Source organism: Ischnura elegans, chromosome 11 (genome assembly GCF_921293095.1).
Source record: "Ischnura elegans chromosome 11, ioIscEleg1.1, whole genome shotgun sequence".
In the NCBI taxonomy this organism is placed as follows: Eukaryota; Metazoa; Arthropoda; class Insecta; order Odonata; family Coenagrionidae; genus Ischnura; species Ischnura elegans.
The window spans coordinates 88,500,402-88,523,696 of NC_060256.1; the positions used below are offsets into that span (position 1 = coordinate 88,500,402).

General features: G+C 39.0%; 1 protein-coding gene across 1 annotated transcript in view; it reads right to left on the reverse strand.

Moving 5' to 3' along the window:
• Positions 1-23,295, reverse strand: part of LOC124168256 (serine/threonine-protein phosphatase 2A 56 kDa regulatory subunit epsilon isoform) — a 175,171-nt gene that overhangs the window by 59,463 nt on the left and 92,413 nt on the right. The window lies entirely within an intron of this gene.

Here is a 23,295-nt window from a genome sequence, read left to right on the forward strand (position 1 = left end):
ACTTTTCCCTCATTATTGCATGTGTAATGTTTCAGTTTTCAGATTTCATTTAGATGAGCCTCATGAGGTGACAAGTTTAGAGTGATTCACTTCATTCTTGTCAACGCAGACCAATTCATAGTTTTGATTATTGAAAGTCAGAGTGCAATCCATAACTACCATAAATCATTTTCTTACATGACTACAATGCATAATTAAAATACCAAAAGCACTTTAATTCTTCGCAATAACTGCAAAAGGATTAATGAACTTGATATGCCGTTTAGAATTTTGATTATACGTAGGCAAATACCAATTAGTGAGGCAGGAAGTGAGAGAAAGTGCTCCATTTTACAAGAAGAGCTTTCAATAGCTCAAATAAGAATGGAATGTCTGAACGCTATAAGGAAAGGGGTGACTATTTTGTGCCATAAAAATATTCAAGAATAAGATAATTGATGCTAATTTTTGAGCCCATTTCTCACAGATTCACAATTACATCAATAAGATACTGTCAGTAAAGGATGAAATTCGAGCAACAGCAAGGGTCACAGAGTATTGGAGGATACTCTAAGAGATAGGAAAAGGTCACTGACCTTGGGCTGCATGAAGAAATTTGGAGGCAATGTGACCTTTGAAGCTCTACCCCTTCCAAACAAAAGCTGACAAGTTTTTCTTTGGGACTTAATTGATGATAACACAGTCTTGTACACACCATAAATTGAAAGGCCTGTTGATGCATTCACAGAGGTGTGAACCACCCATGTGTCATAAAAAAACTCCCTCCCCAGAAGAAAATTTAGTTTTCCTTATTTTCCTACTTTCGCCATTGTGCAAAATGAGAAGTTAAGAGACATAAAACATACTACAAATAAAATTGATACTAATCCATAGAAAAACAAGTGCATCATTTAAGTATATATTGTCTAAAACAGGGGTTGTCAAACCAGCCCCTAGGCAACATAAGGCTTCATCGCAGAATGAAGTATACCCCTGACCCACCAGTGAGTCTCACCATGGCCTGAACCCACGAAGGGAGATTCCCCTTGGCAGCAAATACCTTTAAGAAGGAATTTCAAATTGCATGAAGCTTACTTTTGTCAGAAATCAAACATTTAGCATGTTTCAAGAGTTCCCATGAACCCATGTAACTTGATGAACAAACATGAAGTCCCTTCAAACTCTGCCTAAAGTTTATTCTTAGCACAAATTTTGATATTGAGAATCAAATACCCTCTACTAACATATTTATCAAATAATAATAATAGGAACTCCACTTGACTATTATTTAAATGTTGCTCAATAGAAATAGGGAGTAAAAAAACCACCTTATACTCTGCTACACTAAAGGCAACCAAACATGCAATGATGAGATTCAAGAGTATTCAATCACAGAAATAAAAGCAAACAATTTGATAAACCCAGCATAGTGTCAAGTTTGTAAAGCATAATTTCGTGTGTACACAAAGGGCACAAATACATTTGTGTACACCCAGCACGAGGGGAGGGGTGAGAACAAAAAGTGCACATTCCAAAGTTCACACTAATTTTCCCGTTAATTCAAAATCGACCAAACTCCACCTACTGATGGAAAAATCAATTTCGATTAAAATTTTGATTTCGATATCATGCATTCCGAGTGAAAGACTTTTATCTAAGGCTGTTAACATTGGAAAGACACGCCCTCAGCCATCAAGAAAGAATCAGTTGTTCTTAAAAATTTTAGTGAAGCCAAATGGTCCGAGCAGTGATCCAGCAACTTCTATGCGCGTGCATTTGAAAATTTTTCCTACCAAATATTCAAGCATGTATCCCAGCGGTGTCATGGTACCGGAATGCCATTCTGGCACTGGTTAACAAAAGACAATATAGTCAAATAACACTAAACAATTTTGGTGCCTCAAAATTTCTAATATAGACATTCGTAACCAAAACAAGCATTTTTGTACTACAATATAAATAATAACTGGCAGTAAAAGCACACAGAGTAATACATCACTAGGAAAAAAATGTTAAGGAAAGTGCGTTCTGGCACTGCTAATTTTGCCATTTATCATAATATTAGGGTTTTTCTTCTACCACTAAAATGTGCATTTTTTAGTGATTTTCGAATTAATAATAAACATTTTTTGTAATTACTTTTTATAACCGTCCATTTGAACGATTTATTTAGGGTTCAAATTTCGATTTTTGTTGAAAAGTCGATATTTAAATTTTGATCAAAAATCGATTGCTCGAAAAATCATTTTCGACCAACATTTTCCATCACTAAACCCCATGATGATTTTCGCACATATTTCTACAGGTACCATGCTAATTTTTTCCGTGAACACCGCCATTGGTGCGCGAGTACCGAAATCTCACTCTTAAGTGATCACACCAAGGGTTCATTTAGAGCTAGTTTTTACTGTGAACCGGGCATTATTGAGGTTTGCATACGGTCGGATCATCGCCCAGTCGCCGTGGCACGTCCTTATGCAACGAACACACACATGACCCCGTTCAGGGAACTTCTACCTGCACGAAGCGTGTGAACGTGCGTACGAGACTCGGTGGGGGCGGGAGAAACGGAGGGGAGGGAGCAGTCGAATCAGAGAGACACCTTTCCGCGGAGTGGAGCGGGGGCGCAAGACAAATCAACTCCTCCTCCTCCTCCCCCAATCGGCTCGTTCGACACTGTTTCAACTGTCGATTGCGGAGGCCTGGTTACACCGTACATTAACACGCACGCGCTAATGTGTGAATGCATGAACCAAATTAGAACAGCTTTTATTTTCTGTTCACGCGTTCGCACAAGTTGGGTGATTACACGGTGCAGTTTCGCGTTCATTCACGCGCACATACATTTAGATATTAACGTGTTAATGAATCGTGTAACCAGGCCTTGATGGACGATTATTATTAAAATGACGATTATGACGATGGCTACATGGGGAATATCTTTTTTTTCTTAACTTAATCTTTCCCATTCGTCTACTGAAAGGCGTCATTCATTGAAATTCGAAATCGCAGTTCAATAAAATAATTCGGTAGATAACAAGGAAAGAATAAATGTCGAAAAATTCCCCCTCGTCCATTTTCTCTTCACTTTAAAATGAAAAAAAAATGCGAAAGTTGCCTCCCACTTTTCATGAGTTGGTGACGTCACTGGAAAGTTGTCTCATTAACTCGTACAGATAATGACGTAATTAAACGGCCCAAGCTATGTTTTATTGCATACATAAACGTATAAAATATATTGTATCATACATTGCATTAGTACGTATACACAATTGAAGAGTTATCGTAAATAAAAACTACAATAGGAAAAATTTAACTCATATTACAGTAGTGTATAGTTTCGGATCAAAAGTCCACATTACTCCATTGAAGTGGAAGGCTGCCATCTCAGTAAGCACTACTTACCCTATTTTCTGAGTAGGACTAGACTCACATGCGAAGTAGACTACACTAAATTAGCGAGCTACCTGCTTGGTTGCTGCCTTTTTAAAATCCCGCATTACTGCCAGGGGCGGAGAAGTTAAGTACTGGATCATAGAGGTATTACTGTAATATCAACACTTCAGCCATTTTTAAACGCTCACTATAACTCTCACTGTATTAATTTATATCATACTCTATCCGGGTAAACATACTTCCGGATAAATGGATAGCAAACGATAAAAAGCTTATGAAGGATATCAGGCTTTCCCAACGAATTTACAGTTCTCGAAGACATAGGGTTCTTAACGGGTCCAGCACGCATATTCTGGAACCCGCTAACGATTCGTACTTTCCACTAATGGACACGTTAACCGCGCTTTAAGGCACTCACTTTACAGGCATATTCCAAAACTCACTAACGTGAGGAAAGCCGTTACCGATACCGTTATTGGCGCTTTAAGCGAAAAATTGCATTCTAGAACTGACATTAGCAAATAGTCTTAAAGCAGGGAACTTTAAGGGGCTAGTTATCATATAGCGCATATCTTCCTCGCTTCAAGTGCAAAATCGTACGCGTTATTGGAGCTAATTATCACCAAAAAACTGATTACAGGTACGTGGAACTTTAGAATTTACTCTGTATATATACTGTGACTTGCATGTTATCTCATAAGGCCTATAAACCAATGGGGAACATGCACGCTTTTTAAAAGTACTAGAATAAGAAGATTCCTACCTCAATTGTGCTCGCCGAAATTTTCGCGGATGAATTATGTTTTTAACTGAGTTTTGAGTCTATAAAAAATAATCTTCATCGACTGCTTGAAAACACGTGACGGAGCGTGGGCGCGTTATATCACGGCATGGTATCCACTGATGACAGACTGAGGAAGTGGATAGAAAAACTGTCAATGTAGGGGCTCAAACGCAAATTTGGCGAATATAATTGCTGTTTTAACGTCAAACTTCAGATTGTGAATATATTGGGTTGCCAAGGCATTGTTGAAATAAATAAAGGAGATTGTTTTGGGAGATTTGGAAAGCTTACATTGATATAAGTTGATTGCAGATTGTGATCTACGTTACACACCTACATCATTTGCTGAATGCAGTGAGTGTATTACAGCATAGATATTCAATAGAAAAACGTGTGAAAACCTTATAAATCGTGTATACCGTGTATCCTACAAAACCATATAAAGTGTCCCGTCGTCTCGTACCTCTGATTACTCGCTGGAGAATTGCTTGTGTTCCAAAGAACAAAAATAAGAGGAATAAGTGGTCGATGATCCACAGAATGGAGTTAAATACATTATCTATATTGTCAATGGGATATTCTCAACGTAAGTACACTTTTAAATAAGGGTTACCGTAGGGTTTTATCGAGTCGCCAGTTTTTCTCGGATGACCACCAAATTTTGGATGAATCACTTATTTCATTTTGTAAACAACCCTATAAATATACCTATTACTCTGTCTATTATAGGATCAAATTATACGGAAAGTGGCTGATTACGAGAACAAATACTGATTATGATTAAACCACGCGGAAAAATAAGGAATGTAACGGGTGGCCGACCTCTCGTCGCAAGGAGCCCCTAACAAGGAACATTCACGAAGTGTCTTTCGCCGATATCGTTCAAATTTTGTAGGGTAGTAGTGTTCCATAATAAAAGCACATTTTCAAAATTTCTCGTGCCCATAAGCCTCGTGACATAATAAACAGGATATAATAAAGGCAGTTGAGTCTTAGACCTGAAAGCGAGTGTGTCGTGATTTCTCTCCATCCTTCCCCTGTGAATCGGCGCACGCTTTAGGAATACACGAGAAATATGAGGCTTTTGGCAAGGTAAATTCAATATTTATTACTGCGATGCCCAAAGCGTTCGCTGCATGTCAAAGCAGAACCTAAAATTTCAACTCGTTTTTGCTGTCGGTCTCGGTTCAAAAACAGGAACTCGAGTAAATACAGCGTAAATAGTATTTGAAACTTATTTCTTTGTATATCAAATGCTTTTTTATTTCTTTTTAACGATCATTTGGATCTCAATCTTGGACGATTCTCGCGCTTCATGCATTCGGCGCCTTTCCATCTAATCCTTCCATTTACCCATCCCCTTTTCTTCTGTTTCATCCTTTCGCTACCCATATCCAGTGAAAAATCCAAGACAAGCAAGACGTCAAAATCAAAATAACTATCGGAGCCATACGTAAACAAAGAAGTCGCCAATACATGCCAGATAAACTAAATAATTTGTCACCTATTTCTTCCGTATCTGTAAAAGTAATTGAAAATTTTACCTTCCATCACACAATATAAGTTATTTCTCCTTAGGTAAATATATTTCATGGTCTAGTTATCATTAGTCATAATTAGTGATGGGTCGGTTCGATTCCTCGATTCTCGGCCAAGAATCGGAATCGAAAATGAGTACTTGCCAATGGGAAAAATCGATTCCGATTCCAGTAGTATTTCAAACCACAAATTTAAATATGACTGCGTTTCCAACAGTCATTTGAATTTTCGCGCCGCGTTATCGTAACAACAAAACGCATTATCTTCCAGGGATTTGCGAGTACTCGAAAGTTCGAGTAGAGTCGAGTAGTTGGTACTCGACTCGAGTATTTCGAGTAGCATTGCAAATGTCGACTCGAGTAAGTTACGGTTATAATGGCTTTCGAGGATAGTAGGTTCAGTAATCTGCCGACAGGAAGCGCTATCATGAAACTCATGTAATAATACTGTTTTTAAATCCGATAAGTCATTCCAATGCCTTGGCTTGGTAGTTTCACCTTGCCGAATACACTATAGTTGTCGCTTTGGGCGCCGAATATCTTTACGCTAGCCGCGGCGTCCGATCGTCTACCGACCCGGCGCACACCGGTCCGAAATCGGAAAAAGCTGGAATAAAGTCCAAAATCACCTTTTTGGGGATAGAGACTTGAAACTTAGCGTTAATACTCATAAATCATTACCAGATATATACTTCAATGCCATTTTACCTAAATACGACGCTTTAGTGATGATACAGTGGCCCAAACATGACCAACTTTTCAAAACCACACGCGATCTCGTTAATCCTCAAAATTTTTTAAATTTATCCAGGTGGTGTTGCGTTAATATGATTTTTATGGAATAAAAAACGCAATATTCCTATCACTTGGTGCTTTGTCTATACTTCCAATGACTTTTGAAGATTTTGACTTTCATCTGTCTGGTTTTACAGCGCGAAATGGTCGACCCGTTTTTCACTTAAAATTTGACGTAAAGTAGAAACTATCTTTCGTTTACGAAAAATATAACTCGGAAAATTTGAACCACAATATAAAGTAGAGATTTCTAAAGGGTACTAAGCAGAAATCTTGGAAAAAAACTTATGCGAAAAAGGAAAAAAAGCGATTTTTCAATCGCGCGCCAAGGCTGAGCTACACGTCGCGGAACTCGGTAACTGAGGCCGATTTTTCAAGCTTTTTAAAATTTAAGTCTTGAAAATCGTCATTTAAAGCCCGCATAATCGTCTTCATTGACTTAAAAAACTAAACTAAGGGTGTTAGAAAGGGTTACGTATAGATCGACTTGACCATTTAACGCATTACTCGAGTGAAAATACTAAGGATTGGATATTTTACGGAACCATCCCACGCATAAGAAATATGGCTCGGGTATTGAAGTGAAGTGAAGAGATTAAGTCGGCATGCTTAACAGAGGAAAATGAACTGTTTCCTCGAAAGGCAACAACCGATACCCTTTTTCCCTCTCCACCTTCGCAGAGGTGAGTCGCGCGGAAAGCAGAGTTTTCACATCACAAGGCATCTTTTAGACTTTTTTATTACTGCGTCCGTCCGATGTGATATTCATTGGTAGCGTTTAGTTTCTTTCTTGAACTTCAAAAAACAAGAGTTTTTAAGGTTGATTAAACGACGTGAGAAGTATGGATATTTTGGCTCCACAAAACTAAAGCTAAGTTCTTTAATTCATTTGCTTAGGCAACTTGAGTTCCATGAGGATTCAAGATCCATGAAGATCGATGATATACTTCAAGTTTCCGATAACTTGCAATTTTGGTAGGAAAGTACTTGCCCAGTCACACAAGTGTATAGCAAAAGGCAATTTTCTGCAGGCAGCAATACTGCAACATGGAGACGTCAAAACCTGCTGGCTAGAATAATTGGTTTTTCTGCTTGAGAATTTGAAAGGGCCAAATATTACATGATTCATTTACGTAGTATGTAATCTTTATTATAGCTGTGAAACTTACTATACTCAGGGCTCTCTCTTGTAGTTTGGATACATATATGTGGTAGAAATATTACTTGGGGTTAATTAATTTCAATTGTCCCTATGGAACTGTTGAAGAAACATTAATTTTCATTCATCTCCTACTTCTGACAATAACCATCAACGATCATCATTATATTTTCCTTCTTACATTAGGCTAGACATTCATCATAGAAAATAGGAGTAGAACATATTGTAGTATGCATTGCTGTATTGCCTGGTTCAGAAATTATCATACTCGACTAGAATCGATACTCACGAGTAATTTTCAACTCGACTCGATATCAAAAAGTGCTACTTCGAAAACCCTATTACATTCCGAAGGAGCAAATGCAGACTAGGGAGCCTGTGACAGGTATATGGTCAAGATACAGTGATGCATTTGGAAAAGTACTCAAAGTTACCATTTCAAACACTGTTGAAGCTGAAGTGGAAGCTTATTTATCAGAGATGGATGCACCACCAAATTCCTTCCCTGAGAAATACTGGAGCTTTTTCTTCTTTTTCTTGGAGCCTATGTCGTCGGAATCGATGGAATCGGTATCGGTAGAATCGGAATCGAAATGTCAGAATCGGAATCGGGATCGGAATCGATAAAATTTTGGAATCGACCCATCACTAGTCATAATAATAACATATATTAAAGATGGACACATGCACGTCTCACATTTCAGAATATGTAAATCGATATTTTAATTTAAGATAAAGTTAGTACGCACAAGTAATAGTTTTCAAAATAAAAGTATGATAACTATAGCAGCAGTTACATTAGCGACTTTATAGCGCTTATTTTTTCTGGATCTTGCGTATTTCACCCTTCACTCGTTTTCTTCTTATGTTCCTATTGGTCGCAACGATCTACGCCACCAACATCAGTGACGTCTATGGCTTGGCCATTAGAGAGACGGATTCACGGACTTTCACTTAACCGCCCGGTCACCAGAATACGATGGCAAAGTGACTGCCGTTAGCTGTAAACCCTTCGCGCTTTAAGTAGCTCGCGTCCACCCGAGTTCTGGAATAAGGGTGCAGGGGTCGACTTCCTCCGACGTTTTGAGGGCGTGGTCTGCCATCGTCTCCAGGGTGATCAGTAATCAGGACGGAAAAAGAGAAGGCAGAATGACAGTGTGACTCAGAAAATGATGGGTCGTCTACAGAGGGATCGCGAAACGATAAAACGTATAACATTTCCCATATGCTACGCGAGTTAGAATAGGAATCTTTACATGAGCGTAGAGCAAATTATAGGCCACATTTACCAAGTATATTCGAAGAAGAGTTTTTCTCAGAAATAAATAAAGGAAATAGAAGAAGATTATTTTCTCCGATTCTTCGTTAACCGTCGTAGGTACTATAGTGAACGTAATCACTCGAAATAAAAAGGAAATAGACTGGAAAACAAAGAGATTTAATATGTCACCCTTTCTTCGAACTATAAGGGATAGCAACGGTGTCTCGTTTAATAAAAGAATGGGCGTCACTCGAAAGGACGACTCATTGCATGTTAATCTTCATCCATTTTTCTAACCTTGCATGGATTAATTATGTGAAATACTAACACTTGGCAAGTTTTGCCTTTGCATGAATATGTGTGCGTATATTTTGTTAATACTCGTAACATTTTTATGACCGTGTGGCGTGCATGTGGGAATCTTTTAGCACGCTGGAGATTGATCACCCCCAGCCAAACGCCATAGAGGTGGATCTCAGGGTATTTTATGGCCGTATATCAGCCTCGGAAGAAACCAACCCTTGGACCCGGTGCGAAACCCTAAAAATCTTCTTACCACAAAAAGTTGTTTAAAAAAATTAATAAATTGCACATAAAGGAGTAAAAGTGTATTGCATTACATAGTAATGACTAAAAACTAGGTTGTCTAAACTGTCGCACAAAAGATCATGTCTATTTGGTTTAAAAATAAGGTGTTAGCCCTAACATTATTTTTTTCAAAATGATTGGGAGAATCCGGCGTTTCGGATCGCTCGACTTCGAAGAGTTAGGAGTTCCACTCTATTTGCACAATGGGAGGTCTGACAGATTCTGCGATTGGCTAATAGACTCGCATCGATCGATAACCTTAAGAAAACACTCATCACACCACAGAAGGAGGGCTCGACCTTCACGACTCCTGAATCCATAAAGAGCAAGGATCAACATCATATAGAACCAGTCTGGAGGGATGCATACCATAGACACACATTCAATACAAAATGCAATGACTTCGTAAGGATACACTATATTAAATATAATGATACGACAATTTTTTGCAAGAGCAATATCCCATTTACGTATGACTACCATATATCTGGCACTACTTTTAAAAGATTTAATCATATTGCATACTTATACATAACATTTGAAAGTAATCTTTCCTTTAGAATGCATATTGAACAAATCACAGTTATATATTTTCACACGTTGGATTTAATAAGCAGCACTTATAAATATTTCCTAAATCGAAACTGTACTTTATTATTATGCAGTGCCTCGGCAAGACCTATCCTGGAGTATTGCTCTGTGATTTGGATCCCTTCCTACGATATACTTAATTATACTTAGAAAAAAACTAAATTTCTGCAACTATTTAATAACACGCCCAATAACTGAAAAAATACTTAAATTACCTCGAGACAATCCTTCAATCTAACGTCTCTTACTCATCGCAGAAAACAAATAGGAATTTCATTTTTATTTGTAATAATACTAAATCACATTAAATCCCCCAGACTTACTTTCTTTCATTACTGTCAGAGTGCTTCAGGTTATAGCAAGAAACACTAACCTCCTACATGTACCACACCTCTCATCCAATTAGATGAGAAATATATTATTTATTATAGAACAATTGTGGCCTGCAATGATCGTTGCATTGATTTTGATTTTGAACTCTTCTTTAACTACTTTTAAGAGGTTATAATAAATGTGGGTGTAAGCATTTAATATTCACATCTATTCATACATAACCTATTGAGGAAACATTCTGAAAAATTAATAATAAAAATAACTTCGAAAAAAATAATAACATAGCATTTTCAACGCTTTCAGCACTTCAATTCCATCTAAGTCCAATGTGCCTGATGATGACGATTTCCTTCGGAACCAAGGTCGCAAAATAGCTCTTCATTAAACACAAGTGGGAAAACAAAGTTATTATTATTACTGTTTCACAATAATTATTAAATTACACGCAGTCACGCCTGAAGCAACGCAATTGAAGCAACACTTCAAATATCCCATCACGCATACAATTAAACCATCCCCTCCTACGTATGGCAAGATAAATGGCACCGTTTTATGATTCATGTCTTGGTTTGATAGCCACATGCACTTTTCCCAAATGCGCCTTTTTCACAGAAAGTAGTTAAGAATGACAATAAGCTCATTAAGTTGAGATAGGAAGGTCCATTCTGGAGTCATCACTGAAAGTGATCTCGAGATTCAGGATTGAATTGCGCGACACATGGAAGCACGAAGATGTGGGGGAATGTGGTAGAGGGAGCAGCAAATGGACCAGATTTCAGATCGATGGTCGCTCTAAGATAAGCAGAGTCGAGTGATATCCGCGTAAAACACTCGTCGCCTTTTTGGTACCTCATAGAAATATAAAAAATACAGCTGGAAGGTGGCTGCGTAGTTAACCCTGAATACCACGATCATTCCATCCTTTTCCGTCCCTTTCAAGGGACAGCTCCAGCGATCGCTCCAATGATGGCGGAAAAATAACCGTTTCTCGCGATCATTTTTCGCGACGGTTCCAGACCTGGCATCCCATCCCTTTTTCCGTCGCTAAAACCATCGCTGGGACCGTCTATCAGCTGATCAGATGCGCATTTGATAGCGATTGTAAAGCCACGTTTTGGATTAAATAGAATGACAGTTGTAAATAGTAATCAGGACGGAAAAAGAGGTGGAAAAAAGGAAGGCAGAATGTCCGTGCGATTCAGAAAATGATGATGGGTCGAGCGAGCGAAGTCGGAATAATGTATAAAATCGTGAAAAATTGTAAGCTTTTTTTCAAGTTTATGAGTAAAATTTATCAAAGATATAATCTTTCACAGTAATTCGATAACTTTTATTTCGCTACATCACATGTCTGATGAGGGTAACAGGGGTGCCCGAGAGGATAGACGGAAGCGGACCGCAAATACGGGAACGTAGCTGAAAGATTTTTCCTGTTTCATAAAAGCCACGAGGAATTTGATCAAAGGTAAATCACAAGCAGTGATACAGAGACAACCAAAATAGTGCAAGCATGGAAACACAAGTGTAGTTAAATTCACGCGCACAGCTTGACGGCAGGTTTCCACTGAGAAAACATATTTTTACATACAATAAGCAGTACATACTAATAAAACAGACGCAATTTTTAAAATATATTAGACCTACACGAGATCAAGCCTAAACACTAGCTCTATTTTAAGGGTTACCTTATTCGACCACTGCCCTGGGAAAAGAGGGAAGTTGATTTAAATCATATTGAAAAAAATCGTTAAAAAAATCCTCCTTCTTCGCCGAAATTTAGAAGAGTTAAAAACAACCCCTCCATCGCGTCCAACGATAACAATCATAACCCTCTTCAATGTATGTCCATCACTCAACTGCTTCTTCGTTTTTGGATATTGAATAGACAACAGGCAGTTTTTAGGGGCGAAACGACCTTGATAAGGTGTATCGAATAATAGAAGAAAAATGGAACCAAGGAGCAGGAGGCCAGAGAACGTAACGGAGGATAGGCTATGTAATAAAAACAGCATTTACGTGAAAAATGAAATGGATGGAAAAGTTAAGACGAAAATTCCCCGAGGAAGACATATAGGCAGGTCCTTGGAAGACAAAGGAGGTCACAATCACAATGAACATCAAGGGATTGAAGGAACAAGCTCGCTGCAGGAATAGATGGAGAGATGCAGTGTATCGCAATCTTAGGACTTATGCACTATGTACCTAAGTATATAACCACAACAATCACCTCCAACTTCAACTCCGCTTCCCACTCCTGCACAGAATTTACCAGAGATATGCGAGTACGATCGATGTTTTCAGATCTATTTCGCAATTCAAATGGTACCTCGATGGGCAATTGCGCTATTTAACGTCGGAACGTTTGACTTCAATGGACGCTATTTTCACGCGAAATTTCCAACACCAAGCCAGGTGGCGAATACCATGCGGTGGGGGCAATTCATCAATTTATAAAAGGCGAGGGGTTGGACTGATAAACGATTTACGCTTTGCGACCGTCCCCCGGCAATAAAGAGAAATGTTGACCATCAATAACTGTGGAAGAGTTTCCTAGTGCAACTTCAAAAAGAACTTATGGCTTCAACATCTTAAATTCGATAGCCGCAGACTATCGAACAAGTTCTAGTCACTGTTTCTCAACGACTTGTGAAGGGGTTTAAGGCAATATTAGTCGAAAAAAAAACTATTTATTCTCCATTATTTGTTTCCGTGACCACAGAGCTAATTTCGATAACCACTGATGTATTGGTGGGAGGGGTACAGCACGTCACACACCGCCCGCGCATTCACATATTTAATACTACTCATCGTTTTTCGCGATGATATAGTTGCCCACCATGAGCTTGGTATGAAATTTCCTCTGCGACTGATTGTGAGAGGGTTTGAAGAATTGAAAAGACCCGAATTTTTCCGTTTCTCGATCCGTAACCTACTTCTACAGCTGCATAAAACATTATACCATGCGAGCCACCTCTATGGTGTTTGGCAGGAGGTCCTTGGGAAGCAACTCGAATATGAAAGTTAACATCTCGGTAGTAAAATAACAACATGACAACAAAACTTGCATTGACAAAAAGCTTTTTCTTCACCTTATTATGAATTGAGACCATTTTTTTGCTATGCTCATAAATGTCTTTGCATGACGACTGAAAAAATAGCCCTCTTGTTGTCCTGAGAAACTTAGGTGACGCGTAAATTCACTATCGTAAAGGATAACACAACATAGTTTTCAATATATAGGAACTGGATTCTTGATAAACTGGGCAAATAAAGTAGCAGTATTTTTCTAAGAAATTTTTCGATACTTTCGATACGAAACAAAGTTTACTCCGAAATTAGCGACTCCGTTGCCGATGAAAAAATATCTCTGCAAGAGTAGAACAATTACATAAGAACGCACTCATTTCCAGCGAAGAATAAAGAATCATTGCACATTTAATCTTTCAGGAAACCAATTAAATTGATGAAGGCGATACTTGGTGGGATTCCCGTACATCAGATATGTTAAAAGAAACTACTACAACTTTAAAGTACTTCCCAAAGAGCCTTTTAATTGTCCGATCGATTTAAACAACAATGAGTCATTTTCAAGGGAGGTGAGCCGCTTTTAAAATATTATTTTTACTAAAACCATTTCTTGTTTGACTCTTCCCACTTGAAAATGACACTTTATTATTGAATTCGATCGATCGGGATAACCAAAAAGCTATGTGGCAAGTACAAAGCAGTTTCTTTTCACATGATTCAAGAGACTATTTGCAGCATTTCGAAGTTCATTTTCCTCTGAAAACAATAAGAACATGAATGTGTTTGTAAGTAGTGTTTTATACATTCATGTGACTGTAGTTCATGTCTTCACTGGTAGTGACACCGTCACGCTTGATAAAAGGAAGTTTCTCCTTCACTATGCAACATACTTCATCCAAGACTGAAATTAATTAAAATTCAAATGAAATCTACGAGAAAACTTCTTTCTCGAAATGAATCAATTCCGCTCCAGAGGACGTTGGAGTTGCCGGTGCGATAAAAAGCGTAAGAGGGTCATTTGAAGCGGCATCGCCTAACACCATGTGCCATCATGTCAAGGATTTTATGCAAATTCTCAACTGCACAGGCTTGCGTCAGTTAGCACTAATTCATAATATCAAGTGCTTAAGGGATAATGGCGAACACATACGTTTTTGTAAAATCAAATTTTATGGAAATAAAATCCCGAATTCATGACACCGGATGCTTAAAAGTATCATCTTATTTTATAAATCAACATCAATCGTTTGCCAATAAAAAAGAAAAAATAACATCCCCCAAAATTCTCATGAGATCATAATGAACTCAGTCTGAGGAAAAACTGAACCCGCACGAAATAATATTCGACTGACTATTGCAAGAGATCCGCGAACGAAAAGTCGCGGTGGGAAATTTTGTGTACGCAATAATCAAACGCATGAAAATCGCTTTCTCCATCATCTCTTCAAAAGGTTATCCTTACATAAAATTAAATAAATATGTTTATTTCAACGAACAGTTTCAATGCGGTGCGACATTATCTGGCCCTTCAGATGATGTCGAAAGAAACAAAGTTATTTCATTTAATATGAAGCAATTTCACTTAGTAACGTCCGAAGCTCTTGATTATGTTATCCTTATAATTGAAGCCACGACTTCCAACAATCTCATTTTTTAACCTTCCCGGTTGATTCTTGATTGCGTCCGCTTTCAGCCAAGGAAGCAATTAAGCACTATTATTAATTATTACTTTACTATACGATACTATAAGCACTATAATATTAATTCCCGGTAAATGGCGTATCCCATTTCCATCGCCATTACTTCTGGGTACCAAGTTCTTGGACATATTATCCGTCCTAGAATTTTTCCTTAATATTTTGTATGAAGTTTCCGTTCCCGAGTAAGTGTCCGATCAGCTCTGCTATTCTTATTTAAAGTGTTTCCAATAGCTATCTCTTCGTTAAGTCTCCATTCAGTACTTGCCAGCTAGTTTTTCTGCCTGTCCACCTAGTTCATGTAACCATCCTCCATTTCTGCAGCTTCAACTTTGGTCATTTCTCTCTTCCGAAGTGTCAACGTCTCTCGTCAATACGTTAGCACAACTCAGAGAAAGCTTTTCAAGAATTTCTCCCAAGCCTCATTACCAATACCATTAGGAGCCTTAGATTCAATCGAAAATACTTCCATTTCTCATGGAATGCACCAGTTCCTAGTGTGGCGCCCGGTGCCCCAGTCTCCTTTTCTTCTCCTATTCGTCAGTAACACCACCTTCTCTCAACCCCAATCCGTCCATTTGACCTTCAGCACCCGATGTCAGCTTTCACAACTGTTCAAATTTCGTCATCATTAGTACTAGAGAAATTTTAATTTTGCCTTAAATAAAATATCAAAAATATTAAAGTTAAATAACCAAGCGGACGGTGCTTAATTGCTTCCTTGGCTGAAAGCGGACGCGATCAAGAAACTCGTCGGACTTAAGCCAGCCTGTTATTGATTCTGGTACTATTGACTAACTTCCAAGCTTCGTCCTTCTCCATTTGGTGAAAATTTAATCATTCTCGAAACAGCGTGAGTCATCCAGTGCAGGGATATCACAAGGATAGGCCCTCGTGCCGAGGATTTTCTACGCTCGACCTCCATATTCCTTCACCATCTTTCTGGAAACACCAGGCCAAGTCAGAGCCAGTAGGTACTACATTAATAATTCTCTTTTTCGGCATATCTTAGCGCAGAGATGACTCTGAGCGGAAACCAATCGATCTGGGCGAGACTGATGAAGGTTCTTGGGAAATGAATAAAGTTCACTGTGCACGTACACAAACGATGAACAGTTTTAGGGAAGAAAAAAATGCTAAGCTTAGATAGTGATGCCAAATCTCCGTCAATCTACTGTAGTCTTCTTCTACGTTCCGAGACTCCTTCCATCACTATTACGATTCTGTAACTCATTATTTTTTTGATAAATTCCTCTCTCATATTCCAGTCTCATGATAGGATTGTGTTGAGCCATCAAAAGGAAAAATCGAAGATAAAAAGGAGTACTGAGCATGCCCGAAACGAGTTGTCACTCAGCAACGGGATGTTGCATAAAAGACACTGACACATTTTGATCCAAAGGTGGGCAGAATTGTCACAAGCGACAAAGGCTTCCATCACCCCCTTGTTCGCATACCTACATTTAATGGAGCATCTCCTAAATCATTTTTGTGAAATAACTGTGGAAAATAGATACCCAGAATTTCCTCCACACCATAATTGGAAAAATTGAAATGTTCTCTGATGTTTCCTTAAATAAAGACAACCAGAGGGCAGTGATAATTTGGAATGCAAATGTAAGTTGAGTGGGGCCATTCACTCAGACGTGAAATCGCAATTCATTACAAGAATTCGGCAGACGGTTTGGGGAAGATAATTAAAGATGAAAGTTAAGTATTCTAATTGATTCATTCTCTCATGATTTTGAAATAAAAAACATCGATATTTTCCAACAATTTTTTCATGAGTTGACAGCGGCTTTTCAGCTTCGTATCATTAAATTGTTCGTTAAGAATCATTCATTATAAGTCGCTCATAAAAGTCTAATTCTCCATCTAAAAGTCGTTCACACAACCTCTATCGTAACCGAGGTCCATATCCAGGTAGCCCATCGTCCGAAAGCGCGTTAGTTACCGAGATATCATTAGTTCGTAACGCTGCCACTAGACCGCAGTCAGCGCTGATGGCGAGGCCGAAACTGGAAAAAAGGAGGTATGAAAAGATGAACGGTAGAATCGTTTCGAGACACTGAGAGCAAAAATGCACCAGGGAAGAAGCTTCAGCGCAGTGGAGGAGATAATTATGAAAGATAGTGCAATGCAATTTTTTGTTGCTGGTAAATTATATTCATACGAGTTTCAAATCTTTGGCTCACGAGGGCAGCACTAGGTTACCAAGGTCGTGTGAATGTTGGTTTTAACAAGGTAATGACCGAGGTAGTATGAATAGGGCACAAACAACAGCGAACCTGGTAAGGCTGATGTGCGTGGCCCAGGAATAGCTGAGAACCGGTGACATGTTTGGCAGAAGCGCGTTGCATAATCTACTTTTCTGCGAAAGGGTTAAGGCCGTAGATTTTTCGCCCTGAATAAACCAAAGAGTCGGCGACGAACATAACGATAGAAAAATACTGTTTCATTTATTTTGATCAAAATCGAAATTAAAAGAAACATGCCGAACTAAAAAACTTTAGCTTAAAAATTTAAGCGAAAATTCCTCACCTAAGCGTCCATTATTTACATGAGATGATTTTGGCGATTTTTGTACCCCCTCTCCCCCCTTAGTGAGATATAGTAAGATTTGGCTCAACTCACTACCCCTCCGTCTAATCTCACGTGAGATTGTTCAAAACGCGTAATTTCAGCGTATATACTTTCTTATGTGCTTCACTGCGTTGTATTTATAATTAAAAACAATTTGTTTGATAATCTTTGTTAAATATTAGAAAAACCTAGCATTTAGGTTGTTTTACACGGGGCACGTACTTGCACAATCTGATGTGTATACGAAGGCGCAGTCTCAATTGCGTCGTGTAAAGCGGTGAATTGATAGAACACATGCGAGAATGCCTGGACGTGAGATGGCAAAATAGCCCGTTTTAATTTCGTTCATGCATTCGCGCAATTCCACGCCACTTTAGAAATTATCGCAGCCCTAACCTGCGCAATTGCGTGCCCCGTTAAAACGGTCTTTCAAGATTACTAAAATCGCAATTTTACGCTGTTTCTCGCGGGAAAAAATTACTTGATACTTGCAAAGACCCTCCCTTTCCCCTACGTGAGATTTGGAGAGAATCGGCTCGACACCCTCTCCCCTCCTAAACGCGTCACGTAATTAATGGATGACCCCCTAATGAGCGGGAATACATCTTTTCGTAAGGTTGGGGTACGTCATCCTCTGACCGGCTTATCCACCACCATCATCCTCCTACATTAGTTTCCTGACATCTTTGCGATTATTCCAGGCATTTCTCCAATTTCCATGAGAGATTTTGAATTCTCTGATAGTCCCGTTTCTCCCGACTGGTCGCGCCCATTCCCGTTCGACCCCAAATGACTCGTCGAAGCGTAAAATCAATGGCAACTACACATCCAAAATCACTCGTCACATATTCACCTTTACACGAAACGTATTTCCTGCCCATAATGATTCTTAATCATCCGTCACCCCAGATGTATTTCATCTAAATTCTTCCAAATTGGATGAGTTTCATCCAATAAAACCCATTCAGCCACGCATCAATTACGCAGGCTAATCCCAGGCGCTGTAAATTTAATCGGTACATCTTCCGCCTTGAACGGCTAACTTCCGGCTACTTGTCTCAAAACGCAACACATATAATTTCTCCAGTCTTCTCCACATCTCTACCCCAACATAAAAATTCAATCGATGCCTTCGCCAATCCTCCAATACTATAGAAGAAACGGCTGTGTTTTACATGTGATTAAACCTGTTCTCCGCAATTTCATTCTTCGCTAATACCTCCATCCGAGGAAAAAGGTGCTTCTAAGCCCATAATATGAATTCACAGATTAAAAATCCACTTCAAATAACCTTCGTCTACATTATACCCAGCGCTGCTTCAATATGCGCATGGCGGCGGGAATTTAGACACCAAACGTTAAAAAAATTAAATTTAATTTAATTTAAAAAAATCTATTAATTTATCTTTTCTCTCGGGCCTGGAAATTTAGTGAGGTTCTAATATGATGTACTCTGATCCGCTCTGAAAGATACTTTCACTCTTGTGTGCACTCGTAGCAGCTATTGACGATTAACACAACATTTCTTTGCATTTTATTCAGTTCAAGGATTAAATCATTCCGCGCCGGAACCTGTATACTTGCCGAGTATTCGAAAAGCGGTTTGACGAGTGCAAAGTAGCACATATACCGACTATTCCCTCTCCACCATGAACTACATCCTATGCCATCCTGCGGGTAAAACTTAGTTGGCTATAATTCAATGAAATTTCGAATTGCGGCGAAAGCTGAAAATCAGTGATGCACTTCGAATGAATAATTCCAACTTTCCAAATATCAAAAATCAAACCCACCCACTTTCGACTCATAAGTTGGATGGGGGTTGGAGAGAGGCCGTTGGAGGGTGGGGGAGGTAAAAATGAGAGACATGGACACAGAGCTGACTTGCCCGGCTTGAAGTCAACGAGACAAGACAGTGAGGGTGACGAGTACAAGGGGTCATTTACCACACATGCATGGTTGTTTAGATCAGATCATTATCAGGAGTCAACGATCCTAGGATTGTTTTGACGCAGCTCTCCATTCCTATCCGCTAGCCTTTTCATAATGACGCATTTTAACCCTTTCATATCCTTTACAACCTGCCTTTATGTAACTCTTTCGGGGCCGTGCCTTGCCCCCCTTCTCTTCCACCTGTCCTTCTACGATTGTTTTAATCAGACCATCATGCCTCATAATGTGGCCAACTAATTCATCCCGTCTTCTCCTTGGGGTTTCCCTCTTCTCCCATTTTTCTTAGCATTTTCAAGCCTCCTTCCCGTAGAAAAACGTCCTGCACATGTAGCATCTGTAGAATTGTTTCCTCAATGTGCTTGAATTCTCAGTTGTAAGGAGGATGCTTTATTTTTGTAGAAAGTCCTCTTCGCCTTAGCGAAGCCTTAGCCCTCTTCGCCTTATTCTACTCACTATTTCTTTCTTGCTTCATTCATCGTTATTTATTCGGTTTCTTTTATGAAACAAAACCCTTTCACCCGTTCAAGGTTTATCGTAGTTAAAATTTGTCCCAACATCCTCTCGTTGGCCGCATAATAATATATTTGTCTTCTTTTTGCTGATATCTGGCCATTGTCCTTCATTGAGATATCCCAATTAATTTCCAACTGTTCCAAAAAGTCCAAAATTTATTCTATACATAGGTTGTGGAGGATCTTGACAATAAAAATCACAGCTGTGTTTGGAGTCCAACAAATGCTTTTCGAAATTTGAGGTGGGATCACCTCTTACCCATCAATTCTTATGTTCAACCACCCTTGCCTACGTTACGTTAGTAAAATATCTGAGTGAGTATCGCAAGGATAGGATGCTGGACCACGCATCGACTTTAAGGAAACCATTTGACCCAAATGAACGCCTACCTAGAGACATTACACGCCCAATATTTAAGTATTACTTGAAGGGCAAGGAGACGATGGGGCGCGATTATTTTTTTCGGAATCGATATCACGATAGTCAATATCATCGATGATGATAATAATAGAGGAGACGATTAGGAGAGAGGTCATCGGCGCAGAATCGATCGGAGGCGTGGGAGGGGAGGGTGGTGGAGGAAGAAGGAGAAGAGGGGAGGGGGAAGACAGGATCGGAGGAATCGGATCACAAGAGCGGGTCGAAATGTGCGAGCCGAAACACAACCACAGTCAGTGAAACCTCACTCGCTTACGGACATAAACGGTCCCGAAAAACGTATCCGTCTGTGAGAAGTGTCTGTGACTGGAGGTGACCCTAATGATACAGTATTCTTACGATTATAATATGAAAATATTATACTGTGAGAGTTTTTGGCAACCACTGCAACTTCAATCGCTTTTTCCTGTTAAAGTGGTTTTATGGGAAAAGAAGCAGATGTTATGTTTTTTTTAAATGTTTTATTGAACGTATGAATATTGTAGGGCATTCGAGAAGAGTTGAGATCTTTTCCCGAGCGTGTAAGAACAAAACCACAAATATTTGAAGCATAACAAATGTGGAACTCAGTTCTGGAGTATTTAGAAATGTTTTTTGCTGACGAATAGTCCATTTCTTAATTTTCAATTTAAAATAAGCCAAATTCACACGTCTCGAAGTCTATGCCTTTATAAGGTCCGCCAATGGTGATGTGCCAAACAATTGTGGGCTGCGATGACTAAAATTCACAGTTATTAAGAGGCAATCTGGACGACTCTGGACGACGCCATTGACGTCCGATCACACACATTCAGGATAGGAGGACCAGTTCCTTACCCATTTTATTTCAGAGGAGTCCTAAGCGCTTCATCCATTAGGCCAAGGGTCTCCAAAATGTTCAGCCCGAGGGCCGCAATCTTTCAGTGCCAGTCTATTTTGCCTAGTATACTGAAAAATACGAGGGCTTCTTCGCAGAACCAGTATGTTTGCACCTCCAACTTTATATGATGCCTAATTTACATTTTTGGTAGCAAATTCTTTTATGCGCTCTCAATACTTAGGGGTTTATTAAAGCATAACAAACACTACAAAGCAACTACAAATAGTTACAAAAGCAACACGAAGCACAACAATATAAAAGGCGCGAGTGTAAAAAAGACCAGGCCGACAGATCAGCTCCCAGGCAGTGTAAGGGTTAATTCATTCAATGGTTTTCGGCTCAACTTTGTGGAAATTAATACAGGAAAATGAAAAGGAGACTTCGTTGCTTAAGGGTTTAATTATTAAGGATTGTTAAGGGTTAATTCTTAAACAGCAATTAGGATGTCGACTACGCACCTGAGGTACAAATAAAGGAAGAGTCAAAACATGCGCATTGTTTTCAATTATTTTCGTAATATTATTGTTTTTATCAGTTATTATTCAATGACACTTGGAAACACTCCCTCCCCAGGTCCCCACCTAGCCCACATGAACACCTTTACTATACCACTAGACACCGGTATATTATCTAATTGACTATGAAAAAAACAGCGACTACGGGTTGGCAATATAGTAATCGCATGGAAAACGTAACGAACTACTGCGCTCCTCAATTGTTAAATAGGTAAAAAAATATAGTCTACGAAGGTGGTGGCTGATCTGGGTGATGCTCTTAGTATTTACCGTATTTAAATCCACGGGACGCATTTAGAGAGACTTGCAGGGCTGCGTCTGGCCCGTGGGCCGCAGTTTGGAAACAATTGCACTGGGCTTCCACGCCCTGCACTAACACGGTGACGGGTCGAAAAAAAATATCAGGCCTATGGTTTTTTTAAACTACACTAGCTGGAGCAAAAATGGAACCAATATTCCCCCTCGTCTGTGGACACTGGAAGATCGCAGCCTCCGAGCTGTACTGTCCAGGACAGCCTTCTTATTATTTGGCGCGCCACATGCGCGTAACAGCAGTACCGGTAAACCAAGTTCACCCCAACCAGCCAGTTTACATTACAATACTTTTGGGCAATCTGTTTCTGTTGCAAGGGTAGCATGTCATTTGTGTTAGCAGAAACTTATATTTAAAAATTGAAAATATCGATGGTTTCATATTGATTGCAAAATGATTAATTAATTGTTTTGCAAATTTTATACTCATTTGCATTTCTTTCATTTTTAAAATAATTTATTTCCTTTTTATTTCAATTCAAGCAAGATTTTTTCCGAGTTAGGAAAACATAAATTATACTTGTATTCGCATGGCTCATTTCAAGGGCCACTGGCATTTCGATTAAAACATCATGGTATTTTGTATCCAAGGGAAAAATATAACTGGAAAAATGGTGAACAAAAAAAATCCGATTAACGCGTTTATTTGAGCGATGCGCTAATATATTGCATAAAGCGGTATAACACGCTTCATGAGCCATAAGTAGCGATTGATCGATAAGTATGCTAATATAGCATAGAAATTCAAGCAATGAAACGTAAAAAAAAACTCCCTAATTACACCTAAATTTAATACTGTATGACGCAGGTTTCCATGTGGCACGTAATTATCTCGTACATTTGCATCGAAGGCACAGAATAACTACTAACGCACAAATTAATTTAAAAAATTAAACAAAAAGTTTTTTTTACACTCCATTAAGTTTAGTCGATTCGTTGAACCGGGTCAACGAATTAGAGGAATTTTTCGTTCC